The sequence below is a fragment of the Jatropha curcas genome, unplaced genomic scaffold (genome assembly GCF_041381405.1).
Source record: "Jatropha curcas cultivar XTBG-Jc1 unplaced genomic scaffold, XTBG_Jcur_1.0 HiC_scaffold_712_pilon, whole genome shotgun sequence".
In the NCBI taxonomy this organism is placed as follows: domain Eukaryota; kingdom Viridiplantae; phylum Streptophyta; class Magnoliopsida; order Malpighiales; family Euphorbiaceae; genus Jatropha; species Jatropha curcas.
The window spans coordinates 10,979-34,697 of NW_028322530.1; the positions used below are offsets into that span (position 1 = coordinate 10,979).

Consider the following 23,719-nt stretch of genomic DNA (forward strand, 5'->3'; position numbering starts at 1 on the left):
TTTTTCCTTAAGGGTGTTGTAATTCACCTGGAACTGACCAAACTCAAGAGGAAGTGAGTTAATAATAAATTGAACTAAAAAGGATTCACTCACATCCATTCCCATTGATTTCAGTTTGGCTGCCAAATTCTGCATGCCATCACATGATCATGAATGGATTGTGACCAATCAAACTTCTTGGTCGTCAGCTCACTCATCAAGGATCCTACGATGGACTTGTCACTATGTCCGATTGGGAGTATTCCTTAATTTTCAGCATGTACTCTCTAGCATTGTCTGTTCTGGGCATTGATGGCTTAACATTTTCAGCCATTATCATCCTCATTAAGTTCAAGCTTAGCCTGTTACACCGCTCCCAAGCCTCATAATGAGTGTAACACCCTCCGCCCAGTCCCGAGACCCGACGGCGGATGCCACATTCGGTGCCGGAGACACCGTCTTAACTTAACATATAAATCATAAAACTAAAATTATGAATTAGAAGTAATTGAGTATTCACAAGTTTAGCGAGTAAATTTTTTTTTTTTTATAATAGCAATTTCATTTCATTTTCCTTGCATTTTTTTTATATACATTGGGAAAATTCCTACAGAAATATTGTAAGAATATCCTTTTAAAAACTGAGCTCGCCAAACATGTGAATACAAAATACTTCCAATTAAACTCTAAACTTCCAACATCTCCAAATAATCTTTATAACATAACAACACTTTTATACTTTCATAATTGAATAAATCCTCAATAGTATTTTAGATCCATCAATTAATTGCATTCATTATATCTATCAAGTCTTAATGAACTAATCATATCAACTGACTTCAAATATTTCATATTCAATCATTTAATAAATCTTATTCTTCTCTCCAAATATATACATCAAAATACTTTGTAATTACATACTTCAATTATATTTCAAATAACATAATATCTGAAAATGTAACAATTATACATGCCATCATTCTTCATTATATAAATCTCAATCGACTACTACCAAATTAGTCACTTCTGCTTTGATATTACTCTTCAAATCTTCAAGTAGCAACCACGATCTTCAACCTACGCGTGATAAAAATCGACGCGCTGAGTATAAAACTCAGTGGTGCTCATAATTCACATACTTACCAAAGTTGCGATGACAACTTACTTAAAAACAAATTTCATAAAATTATTTACAATCATAAATGCATTAAAATTCAACATACATTTCCATTTATAGCAAAACAAATAGCACATATACTAGTAATTAATAACATAAAGAATTTAATTCTTTATACCATAAATCCTTTACTTAAGACATTTTATCATCATAAATACTTTGGTTCCTTCAAATAAACTTATAATTAATAACATAAATAATTTAATTCTTTCAAATCATAAATTCATTACTTAAACATTATACCAATACATACTCTTTATTTTTAATACCATGTACCGAAATATTATGCTTTGAAAATTCATTTGATAACATAATCAGTAATTTCCAAAGTAATGTTTACTAAAATAATATGATCTCATTCGTTTAATTGTATTACAGATATTTTCCATAGGGCTCGCATACACTTAGGAGAAAGAGAAGCAGATAGGTTTTCAGATACAGATTCAGAATGGCCTTAGGTCGCCAACCTTTTCAGAACATATAGAGCGCGTCCGCCCTAACAGAACAGAAGACACCCACGTGTCTAGCATGATCATAGCTTCTTATCAGAATGGCATCAAATGCCGAGCATGCTCATCAGACAGAATAAAATCAAATCACGCATCAAATTCACACTAAGTATAGTAGAGCCCAAAATCCTTGTTTTAATTCTTAATTCATAACACTTATCATAAAACTTGTCTTATTCTTTAGTCTTCTTAAATTCATAATGTAAGCTTACTTTAGAACGTAGTAACTGAAAATTTCATCCTTAAACATAATTACTGAACATAGAAAATTTCTTATCATATGAAATCATACATGTAAGCTTACTTTAGAACTTAAGTAACTCATATACTTCAACATAATTACTTAATATAGAAAATTTATCATAAATCCCTTTTCTTTTAAAACTTTCTTAAAGTCATAATGAAATCATATTTTCCTTATTCCAAATTCAAAGCACATACACCTTAAATACCCATTTCTTTGTTAAAACTCTAAACATATAAAAGTTATCAAATAATCATACTTATGTCATATATAAAATAATTAAGTAAGCTTTACTACACCAAGGTGGTACCAAGGGGAGGAATTTCCTTCTCCAATCAAGCATGCTAACACAACTCTTATGCACAAAAGTATCAATTTCAAGCCTCATCATGCATTATCTAAATCAATTTCACACCTTTCCAATTTATATCCATTTAAACATATCCACAACAACACTTTTCAAACTTATGTCTTATTTTTGTCAAATAAATCTTAAAGGATACAAAGAATGAAGAGAACTTCATCACACATAATTCATACCTTCATTTATCCAAATAAACCTATGATTCATGACATAGAAAATTTCCAGCATTAATATAACCTTGACCTTTGCTGGGTTTTTAAGACATAACTTAAGTTCTGTGTCTCCAAATTGAGTGATGTTTGATTCATTAGAAAGCTAAAACAAAATACTACAAATGTTATGAAGGGACCACAGCCCAGATCAATCTTTAAGATGGCAAAAGGAACACAGACCAACAGTCCAGACCTGATTCAGCAGAACTAATTTCAATGTTTATCAAATTTCTACTTATCCAGACACTCAAATCACACCAATCCAAAACCAGAGAAGTCTCAAGACACAGGGCAACAACTCTCATGAAGAACTCAGAACATAATCTTATCATTATAGTGGTCAAAAAGGGCACTCAATTCAGTGATGCATGTAGCCCGTCATAACAGAGTCAGTTTGGGTGTTTCAGCCATAAGTTGAGCTATATATATCCAAATTGGACACAAGAGGATGGGTTGGAAAGCTAAGGAGCAGACCTACAACTTTCATGAAGGACTCAGACACTAATGGGAAATGAAAGGGATCGAAAAACAGTCCTTAATCACACCCAATAACACTTTTTCCTAATTTCAGCTTACTTAAATCATATACAAGGTAGAGATTTCTACCACATACTAAATACTCATCAAATATCATCTTAAGATCATAAATCCACAAATAATAACAAGAAAACTTAAGGCCTTATTCATCAATGGGTTCTGCCACTCTTGAAGAATGAAGAAGAAATTGTTTTCCTTATCAATTCAAAATATAAGCATGCTTAGAAATCTCCCAAGAACACATTTATACCACCAAAATTCAATAATCAAATCATTTCATATAAAATTCCCAATTTTCACAAAATAGTATAAACTTCACAAAATCAAAAATTGAAACAAGATAAGAGTGTTTATGAACACTAACCTTAAACATAAGCTCTAACAAGCTTAAATCAAACTCTTGAAGCCTTAGTTTTCCCTTGTCTTTGGTAGGAAGTTCTCCACCCTTTGTCCTCCAAATTACTTGAAATTATTCACCAAATATCATTTCTCAAGCTTTAATCTCAAAGATTAAGTACTTAATCAAAGTTGAATGGAGTGTTTGATGTGTTTAGGAAGTAAAAATTGAAGACCTAAAGGAGAAGAAGAAGAAGAAGAAGAAGAAGAAGAAGAGAAAGGTCACGTTAGATGGAGAGGAAAAGAAGAAGAAAATATGTTAGCTCAAATAATGGAGTTGACTAAAGGGTAATTTGGTCCTTTCACCAAAATGGATGGCTAGGATTGAGCAATGTAATCAATCTAATGGGACAAATATCGCCAAAGAAACCTTCAAAAGAGGAGTAGCGCCAGAAAAAGGCGAAAGGGAAGCCGAAAAAGAAGCCGCGAAGGGCCGGAAAAGAGAACACCAGCGCAAAGGACTCCAGAAAAAGAAGTCGTAATCTTTAAGAATAGAACAACATAATTCACTATCACTAATTCCTAATTTCTCCAAAAAAATATCATTACTTACTTCTACCCAAAAATAATGTATACATACTCCAAAAATATTAAATAAAATAAACACATAGATAGTAATTTTCCGGACCAAAATAATACTTATTCCCGGACCGATGGCACTATTCACAGACCGATAACTTACTATTTCAGACACAAAAAAAATGGGGCGTTACAGTTCTACCCCCCTTAAAGAATTTCGTCCTCGAAATTCACTTGAATTAAGAAATTCCAAATCTCATAATATTTTTCCGACTTAATTTATTCTTCCTTAATCGGCTAGCACTTACTATCCTTATATTCTATAAGTGATTCTCCTAAATGAAGATCCATAATAGTAAATTTAACCATTCAATATTTAAAAATTTTAATCTCATAAGTATAACATAAACTTACTTTGCATAACACCGATTAGATCCTTAATATCCTCTTTAATTCCCTTACAAGAAAAATCCATAAACATCTCTTATTCTATCTAACACTCAATCCAAGGACCTATATAACTCCCTTTCCAAACATATCATCATATCAGATACATATCAAGGCATTTAATTTAAATATCATATTCGAAGATTTGCATCAAGTCAATTCTCATAAAGCATGATGAGATTATCTGAACATATACTGAGATCATGTAGCTTATTCTCATAACAGTATTCTCCTAAGATCATATAGCTTATTCTTATAACAGTGTTAATAACTCAATTCCATCATGATACTTAATCTCAAACACTGTCATGCATACATACATATAGTCATACATGCACACTTGCAAGGTCCACTCAAGAGAAAAATAATACAAAGTTTCAAATCTCAATACATAAAAGTATTTATACACAATCACAAAGTTATGCAAACCATGCAATGTGTCATAAAACTATCCCAACTTAACCATTTATCCATAACGATTTAATAGAATGCACTAAGTCATAGCAATTCCACCTCTTTTTTTTTTTTTTTAATCATAGATATCTCACATAACTCCATAAATCTTCCATGACTCGTAAATACTTCTATTAACTATTAACCAAAATTTTCTATTGTAACAATAATCACTTATAAACTCTTGATCATTTTGGGTTAGAATTTATTCTCATATAAGCACAGTGAGATCAACACGAACCATAACTTTTTTTTTTCCATATTCATGAAATCCCAAAATATGGAAATTCTTATCTTGTATACTCTGATATATCATTACTTCTATGTCCATCAAATCTGAACAATCAATGATTCCTAATTTGTTAAAACTCTAAATAACGACTATCATCTCATTTAAATCATACTGATTCATAATTCTTAACCTTTTTGTAATTGATTCTTAATATAATAACATGACTAGATCCATTCTTACTTATCTAATTTATTGGTATAACATCAATTCAATAGTTGGACAACTATCTCTCTATATCTGATGTCATTCATCAATTCACTTAACCATCAGGGCCCAATATTTATATAACATAATTATCTTAATTTCTTTACAGGAGTCGTTTACTTTTTCCTCGGATTATAGAATCTCTCATTAAACAAAAATCCTTATTTATAACTTATATAACATCTAGAATTTAACAAATACTTGAAACATCAAAAGACTAAATCTCTTTGAATTTAATTCATACTTATACCATATTAAACCATAAGGTGCCACAATTCATACAAGATCCACTACTAGGCACATAAAAATTAATTTATTTCTTACTAAGAATCACAATTTACTTTTTTTTTTATAACCATAACAATTCATAGTATTCCCGATATTCATACATTTGAAAACTAACTGATGAATACCACAATATACTTGACTCCACCAAGTAGTAATTATTGCTCATAAATAGAAATCACTTCTCATAAATGGCTTGAAATAATTTTATTCCACCAGCATTATTTCTTATGAAAAATACTCATCACTCATTATTATAGCAAGTCACATCAAATTATTCATCATTTAAACCTTATAAATATCCATTATGTAAATACACCAATTCTGTCCAAAAGAATGCTTATCACAATAGTCATACTAAATGCCATTAGCCAAAATCATGTAAACTTCATCAAGTGCATATATTAAAATCGATACTCTAAATAGATTCTATTGTCCATAAATCCACATCATTTAATTTTCTTATTAGATAATACTAGCAACTCATTCTCACCATACTCCTTCTACAGGCACATATAGACACATTCATGCATTTTATGTATGCATTTCACAATCAACAAGTATTAAATAAAAATAATATACTTTCATCAGTTAACTTCAACTTAACATTTATAATCTTAACCATGCATAACTTAACATATCTTTTGCCCACACAACCATACAAGTTCACACTTCATCTTCCATACTTAAATTATATATAAATGTCATTTTCATTGTTTACTTCGTAAACCAGTATACTTCATAGTTCATGAATCTATACATATGAATTCATTTTCATATTTAAAACAATCTTTTTGTTCATCAAAAGTTTATAAAACCACACTTGAAAATTTAATTTCATTTAATGTAATTTTTTTTTTATTATATCCAAAGTGTTCAAAAGAAGGGAAAAAAAATCCTCATAGCAACATCATTTATCCATAAGCAATATAAAAACAATATGCTTCTTATGGATTCAAAAGAAATAAACAAAATTCACATTTTCAAAAGTCAAATCTCAAATATTCTTATAACACTTAGAAATCATATCAACTCAAGAAAAAGAACACAAATCTGCAATGCCTCAATCATATCTCATCTCCAATAACCACCACATCGAATCTCTATCCCTTATTCTCTAAGAATTTCCTCCAAGCATAATTCATTCAATGGTCCAGAATGATATAACCATTAATTATCAGCAGTAACCTCAATAATATACTCCGCTTACCACAACACCATTTTCCAATGGCTGGTTGTTTCCAATTCAAACCAATATGGCATGTATTTAACTTAAATTACTCATACTCTCACTTCAAAATAGATAAATTTCTACACATATACACATAGTCCTAGAACCGCCTAAACCAGGCTCTGATACCACTAAATGTAACACCCTCCGCCCAGTCCCGAGAGACCCGACGGCGGATGCCACATTCGGTGCCGGAGACACCGTCTTAACTTAACATATAAATCATAAAACTAAAATTATGAATTAGAAGTAATTGAGTATTCACAAGTTTAGCGAGTAAATTTTTTTTTATTTTTATAATAGCAATTTCATTTCATTTTCCTTGCATTTTTTTTATATACATTGGGAAAATTCCTACAGAAATATTGTAAGAATATCCTTTTAAAAACTGAGCTCGCCAAACATGTGAATACAAAATACTTCCAATTAAACTCTAAACTTCCAACATCTCCAAATAATCTTTATAACATAACAACACTTTTATACTTTCATAATTGAATAAATCCTCAATATTTTAGATCCATCAATTAATTGCATTCATTATATCTATCAAGTCTTAATGAACTAATCATATCAACTGACTTCAAATATTTCATATTCAATCATTTAATAAATCTTATTCTTCTCTCCAAATATATACATCAAAATACTTTGTAATTACATACTTCAATTATATTTCAAATAACATAATATCTGAAAATGTAACAATTATACATGCCATCATTCTTTATATAAATCTCAATCGACTACTACCAAATTAGTCACTTCTGCTTTGATATTACTCTTCAAATCTTCAAGTAGCAACCACGATCTTCAACCTACGCGTGATAAAAATCGACGCGCTGAGTATAAAACTCAGTGGTGCTCATAATTCACATACTTACCAAAGTTGCGATGACAACTTACTTAAAAACAAATTTCATAAAATTATTTACAATCATAAATGCAAAAATTCAAACATACATTTCCATTTATAGCAAAACAAATAGCACATATACTAGTAATTAATAACATAAAGAATTTAATTCTTTATACCATAAATCCTTTACTTAAGACATTTTATCATCATAAATACTTTGGTTCCTTCAAATAAACTTATAATTAATAACATAAATAATTTAATTCTTTCAAATCATAAATTCATTACTTAAACATTATACCAATACATATACTCTTTATTTTTAATACCATGTACCGAAATATTATGCTTTGAAAATTCATTTGATAACATAATCAGTAATTTCCAAAGTAATGTTTACTAAAATAATATGATCTCATTCGTTTAATTGTATTACAGATATTTTCCATAGGGCTCGCATACACTTAGGAGAAAGAGAAGCAGATAGGTTTTCAGATACAGATTCAGAATGGCCTTAGGTCGCCAACCTTTTCAGAACATATAGAGCGCGTCCGCCCTAACAGAACAGAAGACACCCACGTGTCTAGCATATGATCATAGCTTCTTATCAGAATGGCATCAAATGCCGAGCATGCTCATCAGACAGAATAAAATCAAATCACGCATCAAATTCACACTAAGTATAGTAGAGCCCAAAATCCTTGTTTTAATTCTTAATTCATAACACTTATCATAAAACTTGTCTTATTCTTTAGTCTTCTTAAATTCATAATGTAAGCTTACTTTAGAACGTAGTAACTGAAAATTTCATCCTTAAACATAATTACTGAACATAGAAAATTTCTTATCATATGAAATCATACATGTAAGCTTACTTTAGAACTTAAGTAACTCATATACTTCAACATAATTACTTAATATAGAAAATTTATCATAAATCCCTTTTCTTTTAAAACTTTCTTAAAGTCATAATGAAATCATATTTTCCTTATTCCAAATTCAAAGCACATACACCTTAAATACCCATTTCTTTGTTAAAACTCTAAACAATAAAAGTTATCAAATAATCATACTTATGTCATATATATAAAATAATTAAGTAAGCTTTACTACACCAAGGTGGTACCAAGGGGAGGAATTTCCTTCTCCAATCAAGCATGCCACAACTCTTATGCACAAAAGTATCAATTTCAAGCCTCATCATGCATTATCTAAATCAATTTCACACCTTTCCAATTTATATCCATTTAAACATATCCACAACAACACTTTTCAAACTTATGTCTTATTTTGTCAAATAAATCTTAAAGGATACAAAGAATGAAGAGAACTTCATCACACATAATTCATACCTTCATTTATCCAAATAAACCTATGATTCATGACATAGAAAATTTCCAGCATTAATATAACCTTGACCTTTGCTGGGTTTTTAAGACATAACTTAAGTTCTGTGTCTCCAAATTGAGTGATGCTTGATTCATTAGAAAGCTAAAACAAAATACTACAAATGTTATGAAGGGACCACAGCCCAGATCAATCTTTAAGATGGCAAAAAAAAGCTAGGAACACAGACCAACAGTCCAGACCTGATTCAGCAGAACTAATTTCAATGTTTATCAAAGTTCTACTTATCCAGACACTCAAATCACACCAATCCAAAACCAGAGAAGTCTCAAGACACAGGGCAACAACTCTCATGAAGAACTCAGAACATAATCTTATCATTATAGTGGTCAAAAAGGGCACTCAATTCAGTGATGCATGTAGCCCGTCATAACAGAGTCAGTTTGGGTGTTTCAGCCATAAGTTGAGCTATATATATCCAAATTGGACACAAGAGGATGGGTTGGAAAGCTAAGGAGCAGACCTACAACTTTCATGAAGGACTCAGACACTAATGGGAAATGAAAGGGATCGAAAAACAGTCCTTAATCACACCCAATAACACTTTTTCCTAATTTCAGCTTACTTAAATCATATACAAGGTAGAGATTTCTACCACATACTAAATACTCATCAAATATCATCTTAAGATCATAATCCACAAATAATAACAAGAAAACTTAAGGCCTTATTCATCAATGGGTTCTGCCACTCTTGAAGAATGAAGAAGAAATTGTTTTCCTTATCAATTCAAAATATAAGCATGCTTAGAAATCTCCCAAGAACACATTTATACCACCAAAATTCAATAATCAAATCATTTCATATAAAATTCCCAATTTTCACAAAATAGTATAAACTTCACAAAATCAAAAATTGAAACAAGATAAGAGTGTTTATGAACACTAACCTTAAACATAAGCTCTAACAAGCTTAAATCAAACTCTTGAAGCCTTAGTTTTCCCTTGTCTTTGGTAGGAAGTTCTCCACCCTTTGTCCTCCAAATTACTTGAAATTATTCACCAAATACCATTTCTCAAGCTTTAATCTCAAAGATTAAGTACTTAATCAAAGTTGAATGGAGTGTATTTGATGTGTTTAGGAAGTAAAAATTGAAGACCTAAAGGAGAAGAAGAAGAAGAAGAAGAAGAAGAAGAAGAGAAAGGTCACGTTAGATGGAGAGGAAAAGGAAGAAATATGTTAGCTCAAATAATGGAGTTGACTAAAGGGTAATTTGGTCCTTTCACCAAAATTGGATGGCTAGGATGAGCAATGTAATTCAATCTAATGGCTACAAAGAGCGCCAAAAAATCCGCAAAAATGAGGAGCGCCAGAAAAGTCGAAAGGGAAGCCGAAAAAGAAGCCGCGAAGCCGAAGTAAGAGAACACCAGCGCAAAGGACTCCAGAAAAAGAACTAACACGGTAAAGAACAACATAAGTCACTATTCACTAATTCTCTAATTTCTCCAAAAAAAATATTTACTACTTCTACCCATAAAAAAATGTATACATACTCCAAAAATATTAAATAAAATAAACACATAGATAGTAATTTTCCGGACCAAAATAATACTTATTCCCGGACCGATGGCACTTTCACAGACCGATAACTTACTATTTCAGACACAAAAAAAATGGGGCGTTACAGTTCTACCCCCTTAAAGAATTTCGTCCTCGAAATTCACTTGAATTAAGAAATTCCAAATCTCATAATATTTTCCGACTTAATTTATTCTTCCTTAATCGGCTAGCACTTACTATCCTTATATTCTATAAGTGATTCTCCTAAATGAAGATCCATAATAGTAAATTTAACCATTCAATATTTAAAAATTTAATCTCATAAGTATAACATAAACTTACTTTGCATAACACCGATTAGATCCTTAATATCCTCTTTAATTCCCTTACAAGAAAAATCCATAAACATCTCTTATTCTATCTAACACTCAATCCAAGGACCTATATAACTCCCTTTCCAAACATATCATCATATCAGATACATATCAAGGCATTTAATTTAAATATCATATTCGAAGATTTGCATCAAGTCAATTCTCATAAAGCATGATGAGATTATCTGAACATATACTGAGATCATGTAGCTTATTCTCATAACAGTATTTCCTAAGATCATATAGCTTATTCTTATAACAGTGTTAATAACTCAATTCCATCATGATACTTAATCTCAAACACTGTCATGCATACATACATATAGTCATACATGCACACTTGCAAGGTCCACTCAAGAGAAAAAAAATACAAAGTTTCAAATCTCAATACATAAAAGTATTTATACACAATCACAAAGTTATGCAAACCATGCAATGTGTCATATAACTATCCCAACTTAACCATTTATCCATAACGATTTAATAGAATGCACTAAGTCATAGCAATTCCACCTCTTTTTTTTTTTTTTTAATCATAGATATCTCACATAACTCCATAAATCTTCCATGACTCGTAAATACTTCTATTAACTATTAACCAAAATTTTCTATTGTAACAATAATCACTTATAAACTCTTGATCATTTTGGGTTAGAATTTATTCTCATATAAGCACAGTGAGATCAACACGAACCATAACTTTTTTTTTTTCCATATTCATGAAATCCCAAAATATGGAAATTCTTATCTTGTATACTCTGATATATCATTACTTCTATGTCCATCAAATCTGAACAATCAATGATTCCTAATTTGTTAAAACTCTAAATAACGACTATCATCTCATTTAAATCATACTGATTCATAATTCTTAACCTTTTTGTAATTGATTCTTAATATAATAACATGACTAGATCCATTCTTACTTATCTAATTTATTGGTATAACATCAATTCAATAGTTGGACAACTATCTCTCTATATCTGATGTCATTCATCAATTCACTTAACCATCAGGGCCCAATATTATATAACAATTATCTTAATTTCTTACAGGAGTCGTTTACTTTTTCCTCGGATTATAGAATCTCTCATTAAACAAAAATCCTTATTTATAACTTATATACATCTAGAATTTAACAAATACTTGAAACATCAAAAGACTAAATCTCTTTGAATTTAATTCATACTTATACCATATTAAACCATAAGGTGCCACAATTCATACAAGATCCACTACTAGGCACATAAAAATTAATTTATTTCTTACTAAGAATCACAATTTACTTTTTTTTTATAACCATAACAATTCATAGTATTCCCGATATTCATACATTTGAAAACTAACTGATGAATACCACAATATACTTGACTCCACCAAGTAGTAATTATTGCTCATAAATAGAAATCACTTCTCATAAATGGCTTGAAATAATGTTTATTCCACCAGCATTATTTCTTATGAAAAATACATCACTCATTATTATAGCAAGACATCAAATTATTCATCATTTAAACCTTATAAATATCCATTATGTAAATACACCAATTCTGTCCAAAAGAATGCTTATCACAATAGTCATACTAAATGCCATTAGCCAAAATCATGTAAACTTCATCAAGTGCATATATTAAAATCGATACTCTAAATAGATTCTATTGTCCATAAATCCACATCATTTAATTTTCTTATTAGATAATACTAGCAACTCATTCTCACCATACTCCTTCTACAGGCACATATAGACACATTCATGCATTTTATGTATGCATTTCACAATCAACAAGTATTAAATAAAAATAATATACTTTCATCAGTTAACTTCAACTTAACATTTATAATCTTAACCATGCATAACTTAACATATCTTTTGCCCACACAACCATACAAGTTCACACTTCATCTTCCATACTTAAATTATATATAAATGTCATTTTCATTGTTTACTTCGTAAACCAGTATACTTCATAGTTCATGAATCTATACATATGAATTCATTTTCATTTATAAAACAATCTTTTTGTTCATCAAAAGTTTATAAAACCACACTTGAAAATTTAATTTCATTTAATGTAATTTTTTTTTTATTATATCCAAAGTGTTCAAAGAAGGGAAAAAAAATCCTCATAGCAACATCATTTATCCATAAGCAATATAAAACAATATGCTTCTTATGGATTCAAAAGAAATAAACAAAATTCACATTTTCAAAAGTCAAATCTCAAATATCTTATAACATTAGAAATCATATCAACTCAAGAAAAAGAACACAAATCTGCAATGCCTCAATCATATCTCATCTCCAATAACCACCACATCGAATCTCTATCCCTTATTCTCTAAGAATTTCTCCAAGCATAATTCATTCAATGGTCCAGAATGATATAACCATTAATTATCAGCAGTAACCTCAATAAATACTCCGCTTACCACAACACCATTTTCCAATGGCTGGTTGTTTCCAATTCAAACCAATATGGCATGTATTTAACTTAAATTACTCATACTCTCACTTCAAAATAGATAAATTTCTACACATATACACATAGTCCTAGAACCGCCTAAACCAGGCTCTGATACCACTAAATGTAACACCCTCCGCCCAGTCCCGAGAGACCCGACGGCGGATGCCACATTCGGTGCCGGAGACACCGTCTTAACTTAACATATAAATCATAAAACTAAAATTATGAATTAGAAGTAATTGAGTATTCACAAGTTTAGCGAGAAATTTTTTTTTTTTTTATAATAGCAATTTCATTTCATTTTCCTTGCATTTTTTTTTTATATACATTGGGAAAATTCCTACAGAAATATTGTAAGAATATCCTTTTAAAAACTGAGCTCGCCAAACATGTGAATACAAAATACTTCCAATTAAACTCTAAACTTCCAACATCTCCAAATAATCTTTATAACATAACAACACTTTTATACTTTCATAATTGAATAAATCCTCAATAGTATTTTAGATCCATCAATTAATTGCATTCATTATATCTATCAAGTCTTAATGAACTAATCATATCAACTGACTTCAAATATCATATTCAATCATTTAATAAATCTTATTCTTCTCTCCAAATATATACATCAAAATACTTTGTAATTACATACTTCAATTATATTTCAAATAACATAATATCTGAAAATGTAACAATTATACATGCCATCATTCTTCATTATAAATCTCAATCGACTACTACCAAATTAGTCACTTCTGCTTTGATATTACTCTTCAAATCTTCAAGTAGCAACCACGATCTTCAACCTACGCGTGATAAAAATCGACGCGCTGAGTATAAAACTCAGTGGTGCTCATAATTCACATACTTACCAAAGTTGCGATGACAACTTACTTAAAAACAAATTTCATAAAATTATTTACAATCATAAATGCATTAAAATTCAACATACATTTCCATTTATAGCAAAACAAATAGCACATATACTAGTAATTAATAACATAAAGAATTTAATTCTTTATACCATAAATCCTTTACTTAAGACATTTTATCATCATAAATACTTTGGTTCCTTCAAATAAACTTATAATTATAACATAAATAAATTCTTTCAAATCATAAATTCACTTAAACATTATACCAATACATATACTCTTTATTTTTAATACCATGTACCGAAATATTATGCTTTGAAAATTCATTTGATAACATAATCAGTAATTTCCAAAGTAATGTTTAAAATAATATGATCTCATTCGTTTAATTGTATTACAGATATTTTCCATAGGGCTCGCATACACTTAGGAGAAAGAGAAGCAGATAGGTTTTCAGATACAGATTCAGAATGGCCTTAGGTCGCCAACCTTTTCAGAACATATAGAGCGCGTCCGCCCTAACAGAACAGAAGACACCCACGTGTCTAGCATATGATCATAGCTTCTTATCAGAATGGCATCAAATGCCGAGCATGCTCATCAGACAGAATAAAATCAAATCACGCATCAAATTCACACTAAGTATAGTAGAGCCCAAAATCCTTGTTTTAATTCTTAATTCATAACACTTATCATAAAACTTGTCTTATTCTTTAGTCTTCTTAAATTCATAATGTAAGCTTACTTTAGAACGTAGTAACTGAAAATTTCATCCTTAAACATAATTACTGAACATAGAAAATTTCTTATCATATGAAATCATACATGTAAGCTTACTTTAGAACTTAAGTAACTCATATACTTCAACATAATTACTTAATATAGAAAATTTATCATAAATCCCTTTTCTTTTAAAACTTTCTTAAAGTCATAATGAAATCATATTTTCCTTATTCAAATTCAAAGCACATACACCTTAAATACCCATTTCTTTGTTAAAACTCTAAACATAAAAGTTATCAAATAATCATACTTATGTCATATATATAAAATAATTAAGTAAGCTTTACTACCAAGGTGGTACCAAGGGGAGGAATTTCCTTCTCCAATCAAGCATGCTAACACAACTCTTATGCACAAAAGTATCAATTTCAAGCCTCATCATGCATTATCTAAATCAATTTCACACCTTTCCAATTTATATCCATTTAAACATATCCACAACAACACTTTTCAAACTTATGTCTTATTTTTGTCAAATAAATCTTAAAGGATACAAAGAATGAAGAGAACTTCATCACACATAATTCATACCTTCATTTATCCAAATAAACCTATGATTCATGACATAGAAAATTTCCAGCATTAATATAACCTTGACCTTTGCTGGGTTTTTAAGACATAACTTAAGTTCTGTGTCTCCAAATTGAGTGATGTTTGATTCATTAGAAAGCTAAAACAAAATACTACAAATGTTATGAAGGGACCACAGCCCAGATCAATCTTTAAGATGGCAAAAAAAAGCTAGGAACACAGACCAACAGTCCAGACCTGATTCAGCAGAACTAATTTCAATGTTTATCAAATTCTACTTATCCAGACACTCAAATCACACCAATCCAAAACCAGAGAAGTCTCAAGACACAGGGCAACAACTCTCATGAAGAACTCAGAACATAATCTTATCATTATAGTGGTCAAAAAGGGCACTCAATTCAGTGATGCATGTAGCCCGTCATAACAGAGTCAGTTTGGGTGTTTCAGCCATAAGTTGAGCTATATATATCCAAATTGGACACAAGAGGATGGGTTGGAAAGCTAAGGAGCAGACCTACAACTTTCATGAAGGACTCAGACACTAATGGGAAATGAAAGGGATCGAAAAACAGTCCTTAATCACACCCAATAACACTTTTTCCTAATTTCAGCTTACTTAAATCATATACAAGGTAGAGATTTCTACCACATACTAAATACTCATCAAATATCATCTTAAGATCATAAATCCACAAATAATAACAAGAAAACTTAAGGCCTTATTCATCAATGGGTTCTGCCACTCTTGAAGAATGAAGAAGAAATTGTTTTCCTTATCAATTCAAATATAAGCATGCTTAGAAATCTCCCAAGAACACATTTATACCACCAAAATTCAATAATCAAATCATTTCATATAAAATTCCCAATTTTCACAAAATAGTATAAACTTCACAAAATCAAAAATTGAAACAAGATAAGAGTGTTTATGAACACTAACCTTAAACATAAGCTCTAACAAGCTTAAATCAAACTCTTGAAGCCTTAGTTTTCCCTTGTCTTTGGTAGGAAGTTCTCCACCCTTTGTCCTCCAAATTACTTGAAATTATTCACCAAATATCATTTCTCAAGCTTTAATCTCAAAGATTAAGTACTTAATCAAAGTTGAATGGAGTGTATTTGATGTGTTTAGGAAGTAAAAATTGAAGACCTAAAGGAAGAAGAAGAAGAAGAAGAAGAAGAAGAGAAGAGAAAGGTCACGTTAGATGGAGAGGAAAAGGAAGAAATATGTTAGCTCAAATAATGGAGTTGACTAAAGGGTAATTTGGTCCTTTCACCAAAATTGGATGGCTAGGATTGAGCAATGTAATTCAATCTAATGGCTACAAATATTCTCCAAATTAAATTCCTTCAAAATATTATTTATCTCCATAAAAATTCTTAAATTTAATCCTTAAAAATAATTCCTCTAATTTCCTTAATTAATATAACACCATCTCAAATTTACTCCATAAAAATAATTTCTCTAATTTCTTTAATTAATAACAACATAATTCACTATTCACTAATTCTCTAATTTCTCCAAAAAAATATTCATTACTTACTTTCTACCCATAAAAATAATGTATACATACTCCAAAAATATTAAATAAAATATAACACATAGATAGTAATTTTTCCGGACCAAAATAATACTTATTCCCGGACCGATGGCACTATTCACAGACCGATAACTTACTATTTCAGACACAAAAAAAATGGGGCGTTACAGTTCTACCCCCCTTAAAGAATTTCGTCCTCGAAATTCACTTGAATTAAGAAATTCCAAATCTCATAATATTTTTCCGACTTAATTTATTCTTCCTTAATCGGCTAGCACTTACTATCCTTATATTCTATAAGTGTTCTCCTAAATGAAGATCCATAATAGTAAATTAACCATTACAATATTTAAAATTTTAATCTCATAAGTATAACATAAACTTACTTTGCATAACACCGATTAGATCCTTAATATCCTCTTTAATTCCCTTACAAGAAAAATCCAAGAAACATCTCTTATTCTATCTAACACTCAATCCAAGGACCTAATATAACTCCCTTTCCAAACATATCATCATATCAGATACATATCAAGGCATTTAAGTTTAATATCATATTCGAAGATTTGCATCAAGTCAATTCTCATAAAGCATGATGAGATTATCTGAACATATACTGAGATCATGTAGCTTATTCTCATACAGTATTCTCCTAAGATCATATGCTTATTCTTATAACAGTGTTAATAACTCAATTCCATCATGATACTTAATCTCAAACACTGTCATGCATACATACATATAGTCTACATGCACACTTGCAAGGTCCACTCAAGAGAAAAATAATACAAAGTTTCAAATCTCAATACATAAAAGTATTTATACACAATCACAAAGTTATGCAAACCATGCCAATGTGTCATATAAACTATCCCAACTTAACCATTTATCCATAACGATTAATAGAATGCACTAAGTCATAGCAATTCCACCTCTTTTTTTTTTTTTTTTAATCATAGATATCTCACATAACTCCATAAATCTTCCATGACTCGTAAATACTTCTATAACTATTAACCAAAATTTTCTATTGTAACAATAATCACTTATAAACTCTTGATCATTTTGGGTTAGAATTTATTCTCATATAAGCACAGTGAGATCAACACGAACCATAACTTTTTTTTTTTCCATATTCATGAAATCCCAAAATATGGAAATTCTTATCTTGTATACTCTGAATATATCATTACTTCTATGTCCATCAAATCTGAACAATCAATGATTCCTAATTTGTTAAAACTCTAAATAACGACTATCATCTCATTTAAATCATACTGATTCATAATTCTTAACCTTTTTGTAATATGATTCTTAATATAATAACATGACTAGATCCATTCTTACTTATCTAATTTATTGGTATAACATCAATTCAATAGTTGGACAACTATCTCTCTATATCTGATGTCATTCATCAATTCACTTAACCATCAGGGCCCAATATTTATATAACATAATTATCTTAATTTCTTTACAGGAGTCGTTATACTTTTTTCCTCGGATTATAGAATCTCTCATTAAACAAAAATCCTTATTTATAACTTATATAACATCTAGAATTTAACAAATACTTGAAACATCAAAAGACTAAATCTCTTGAATTTAATTCATACTTATACCATATTAAACCATAAGGTGCCACAATTCATACAAGATCCACTACTAGGCACATAAAAATTAATTTATTTCTTACTAAGAATCACAATTTACTTTTTTTTTTATAACCATAACAATTCATAGTATTCCCGATATTCATACATTTGAAAACTAACTGATGAATACCACAATATACTGACTCCACCAAGTAGTAATTATTGCTCATAAATAGAAATCACTTCTCATAAATGGCTTGAAATAATGTTTATTCCACCAGCATTATTTCTTATGAAAAATACTCATCACTCATTATTATAGCAAGTCACATCAAATTATTCATCATTTAAACCTTATAAATATCCATTATGTAAATACACCAATTCTGTCCAAAGAATGCTTATCACAATAGTCATACTAAATGCCATTAGCCAAAATCATGTAAACTTCATCAAGTGCATATATTAAAATCGATACTCTAAATAGATTCTATTGTCCATAAATCCACATCATTTAATTTTCTTATTAGATAATACTAGCACTCATTCTCACCATACTCCTTCTACAGGCACATATAGACACATTCATGCCATTTTATGTATGCATTTCACAATCAACAAGTATTAAATAAAAATAATATACTTTCATCAGTTAACTTCAACTTAACATTTATAATCTTAACCATGCATAACTTAACATATCTTTTGCCCACACAACCATACAAGTTCACACTTCATCTTCCATACTTAAATTATATATAAATGTCATTTCATTGTTTACTTCGTAAACCAGTATACTTCATAGTTCATGAATCTATACATATGAATTCATTTTCATTTATAAAACAATCTTTTTGTTCATCAAAGTTTATAAAACCACACTTGAAAATTTAATTTCATTTAATGTAATTTTTTTTTATTATATCCAAAGTGTTCAAAAGAAGGGAAAAAAAATCCTCATAGCAACATCATTTATCCATAAGCAATATAAAACAATATGCTTCTTATGGATTCAAAAGAAATAAACAAAATTCACATTTTCAAAAGTCAAATCTCAAATATTCTTATAACACTTAGAAATCATATCAACTCAAGAAAAGAACACAAATCTGCAATGCCTCAATCATATCTCATCTCCAATAACCACCACATCGAATCTCTATCCCTTATTCTCTAAGAATTTCCTCCAAGCATAATTCATTCAATGGTCCAGAATGATATAACCATTAATTATCAGCAGTAACCTCAATAATATACTCCGCTTACCACAACACCATTTTCCAATGGCTGGTTGTTTCCAATTCAAACCAATATGGCATGTATTTAACTTAAATTACTCATACTCTCACTTCAAAATAGATAAATTTCTACACATATACACATAGTCCTAGAACCGCCTAAACCAGGCTCTGATACCACTAAATGTAACACCCTCCGCCAGTCCCGAGAGACCCGACGGCGGATGCCACATTCGGTGCCGGAGACACCGTCTTAACTTAACATATAAATCATAAAACTAAAATTATGAATTAGAAGTAATTGAGTATTCACAAGTTAGCGAGTAAATTTTTTTTATTTTTATAATAGCAATTTCATTTCATTTTCCTTGCATTTTTTTTATATACATTGGGAAAATTCCTACAGAAATATTGTAAGAATATCCTTTTAAAAACTGAGCTCGCCAAACATGTGAATACAAAATACTTCCAATTAAACTCTAAACTTCCAACATCTCCAAATAATCTTTATAACATAACAACACTTTTATACTTTCATAATTGAATAAATCCTCAATAGTATTTTAGATCCATCAATTAATTGCATTCATTATATCTATCAAGTCTTAATGAACTAATCATATCAACTGACTTCAAATATTTCATATTCAATCATTTAATAAATCTTATTCTTCTCTCCAAATATATACATCAAAATACTTTGTAATTACATACTTCAATTATATTTCAAATAACATAATATCTGAAAATGTAACAATTATACATGCCATCATTCTTCATTATATAAATCTCAATCGACTACTACCAAATTAGTCACTTCTGCTTTGATATTACTCTTCAAATCTTCAAGTAGCAACCACGATCTTCAACCTACGCGTGATAAAATCGACGCGCTGAGTATAAAACTCAGTGGTGCTCATAATTCACATACTTACCAAAGTTGCGATGACAACTTACTTAAAAACAAATTTCATAAAATTATTTACAATCATAAATGCATTAAAATTCAACATACATTTCCATTTATAGCAAAACAAATAGCACATATACTAGTAATTAATAACATAAAGAATTTAATTCTTTATACCATAAATCCTTTACTTAAGACATTTTATCATCATAAATACTTTGGTTCCTTCAAATAAACTTATAATTAATAACATAAATAATTTAATTCTTTCAAATCATAAATTCATTACTTAAACATTATACCAATACATATACTCTTTATTTTTAATACCATGTACCGAAATATTATGCTTTGAAAATTCATTTGATAACATAATCAGTAATTTCCAAAGTAATGTTTACTAAAATAATATGATCTCATTCGTTTAATTGTATTACAGATATTTTCCATAGGGCTCGCATACACTTAGGAGAAAGAGAAGCAGATAGGTTTTCAGATACAGATTCAGAATGGCCTTAGGTCGCCAACCTTTTCAGAACATATAGAGCGCGTCCGCCCTAACAGAACAGAAGACACCCACGTGTCTAGCATATGATCATAGCTTCTTATCAGAATGGCATCAAATGCCGAGCATGCTCATCAGACAGAATAAATCAAATCACGCATCAAATTCACACTAAGTATAGTAGAGCCCAAATCCTTGTTTTAATTCTTAATTCATAACACTTATCATAAAACTTGTCTTATTCTTTAGTCTTCTTAAATTCATAATGTAAGCTTACTTTAGAACGTAGTAACTGAAAATTTCATCCTTAAACATAATTACTGAACATAGAAAATTTCTTATCATATGAAATCATACATGTAAGCTTACTTTAGAACTTAAGTAACTCATATACTTCAACATAATTACTTAATATAGAAAATTTATCATAAATCCCTTTTCTTTTAAAACTTTCTTAAAGTCATAATGAAATCATATTTTCCTTATTCCAAATTCAAAGCACATACACCTTAAATACCCATTTCTTTGTTAAAACTCTAAACATATAAAAGTTATCAAATAATCATACTTATGTCATATATATAAAATAATTAAGTAAGCTTTACTACACCAAGGTGGTACCAAGGGGAGGAATTTCCTTCTCCAATCAAGCATGCTAACACAACTCTTATGCACAAAAGTATCAATTTCAAGCCTCATCATGCATTATCTAAATCAATTTCACACCTTTCCAATTTATATCCATTTAAACATATCCACAACAACACTTTTCAAACTTATGTCTTATTTTTGTCAAATAAATCTTAAAGGATACAAAGAATGAAGAGAACTTCATCACACATAATTCATACCTTCATTTATCCAAATAAACCTATGATTCATGACATAGAAAATTTCCAGCATTAATATAACCTTGACCTTTGCTGGGTTTTTAAGACATAACTTAAGTTCTGTGTCTCCAAATTGAGTGATGCTTGATTCATTAGAAAGCTAAAACAAAATACTACAAATGTTATGAAGGGACCACAGCCCAGATCAATCTTTAAGATGGCAAAAAAAAGCTAGGAACACAGACCAACAGTCCAGACCTGATTCAGCAGAACTAATTTCAATGTTTATCAAAGTTCTACTTATCCAGACACTCAAATCACACCAATCCAAAACCAGAGAAGTCTCAAGACACAGGGCAACAACTCTCATGAAGAACTCAGAACATAATCTTATCATTATAGTGGTCAAAAAGGGCACTCAATTCAGTGATGCATGTAGCCCGTCATAACAGAGTCAGTTTGGGTGTTTCAGCCATAAGTTGAGCTATATATATCCAAATTGGACACAAGAGGATGGGTTGGAAAGCTAAGGAGCAGACCTACAACTTTCATGAAGGACTCAGACACTAATGGGAAATGAAAGGGATCGAAAAACAGTCCTTAATCACACCCAATAACACTTTTTCCTAATTTCAGCTTACTTAAATCATATACAAGGTAGAGATTTCTACCACATACTAAATACTCATCAAATATCATCTTAAGATCATAAATCCACAAATAATAACAAGAAAACTTAAGGCCTTATTCATCAATGGGTTCTGCCACTCTTGAAGAATGAAGAAGAAATTGTTTTCCTTATCAATTCAAAATATAAGCATGCTTAGAAATCTCCCAAGAACACATTTATACCACCAAAATTCAATAATCAAATCATTTCATATAAAATTCCCAATTTTCACAAAATAGTATAAACTTCACAAAATCAAAAATTGAAACAAGATAAGAGTGTTTATGAACACTAACCTTAAACATAAGCTCTAACAAGCTTAAATCAAACTCTTGAAGCCTTAGTTTTCCCTTGTCTTTGGTAGGAAGTTCTCCACCCTTTGTCCTCCAAATTACTTGAAATTATTCACCAAATACCATTTCTCAAGCTTTAATCTCAAAGATTAAGTACTTAATCAAAGTTGAATGGAGTGTATTTGATGTGTTTAGGAAGTAAAAATTGAAGACCTAAAGGAGAAGAAGAAGAAGAAGAAGAAGAAGAAGAAGAGAAAGGTCACGTTAGATGGAGAGGAAAAGGAAGAAATATGTTAGCTCAAATAATGGAGTTGACTAAAGGGTAATTTTGGTCCTTTCACCAAAATTGGATGGCTAGGATTGAGCAATGTAATTCAATCTAATGGCTACAAATATTCTCCAAATTAAATTCCTTCAAAATATTATTTATCTCCATAAAATTCTTAATTTAATCCTTAAAAATAATTCCTCTAATTTCCTTAATTAATATA

General features: G+C 29.9%; 1 long non-coding RNA gene across 2 annotated transcripts; it reads right to left on the minus strand.

Annotated features, from left to right (window-relative positions):
• Positions 1-791: 791 nt before the first annotated feature.
• Positions 792-23,504, minus strand: LOC149491732 (uncharacterized). Of its 2 annotated transcripts, XR_016319298.1 has the most exons (5): positions 23,232-23,504; positions 16,587-16,796; positions 10,005-10,214; positions 3,387-3,594; positions 792-1,056 (listed from the first exon to the last, which is right to left on the minus strand). It is a non-coding gene; the product is annotated as an uncharacterized LOC149491732 (long non-coding RNA). The 2 variants fall into 2 exon arrangements; XR_016319297.1 differs by lacking the exons at positions 792-1,056; positions 3,387-3,594; positions 10,005-10,214; positions 16,587-16,796 and adding an exon at positions 20,626-20,890.
• Positions 23,505-23,719: the final 215 nt, after the last annotated feature.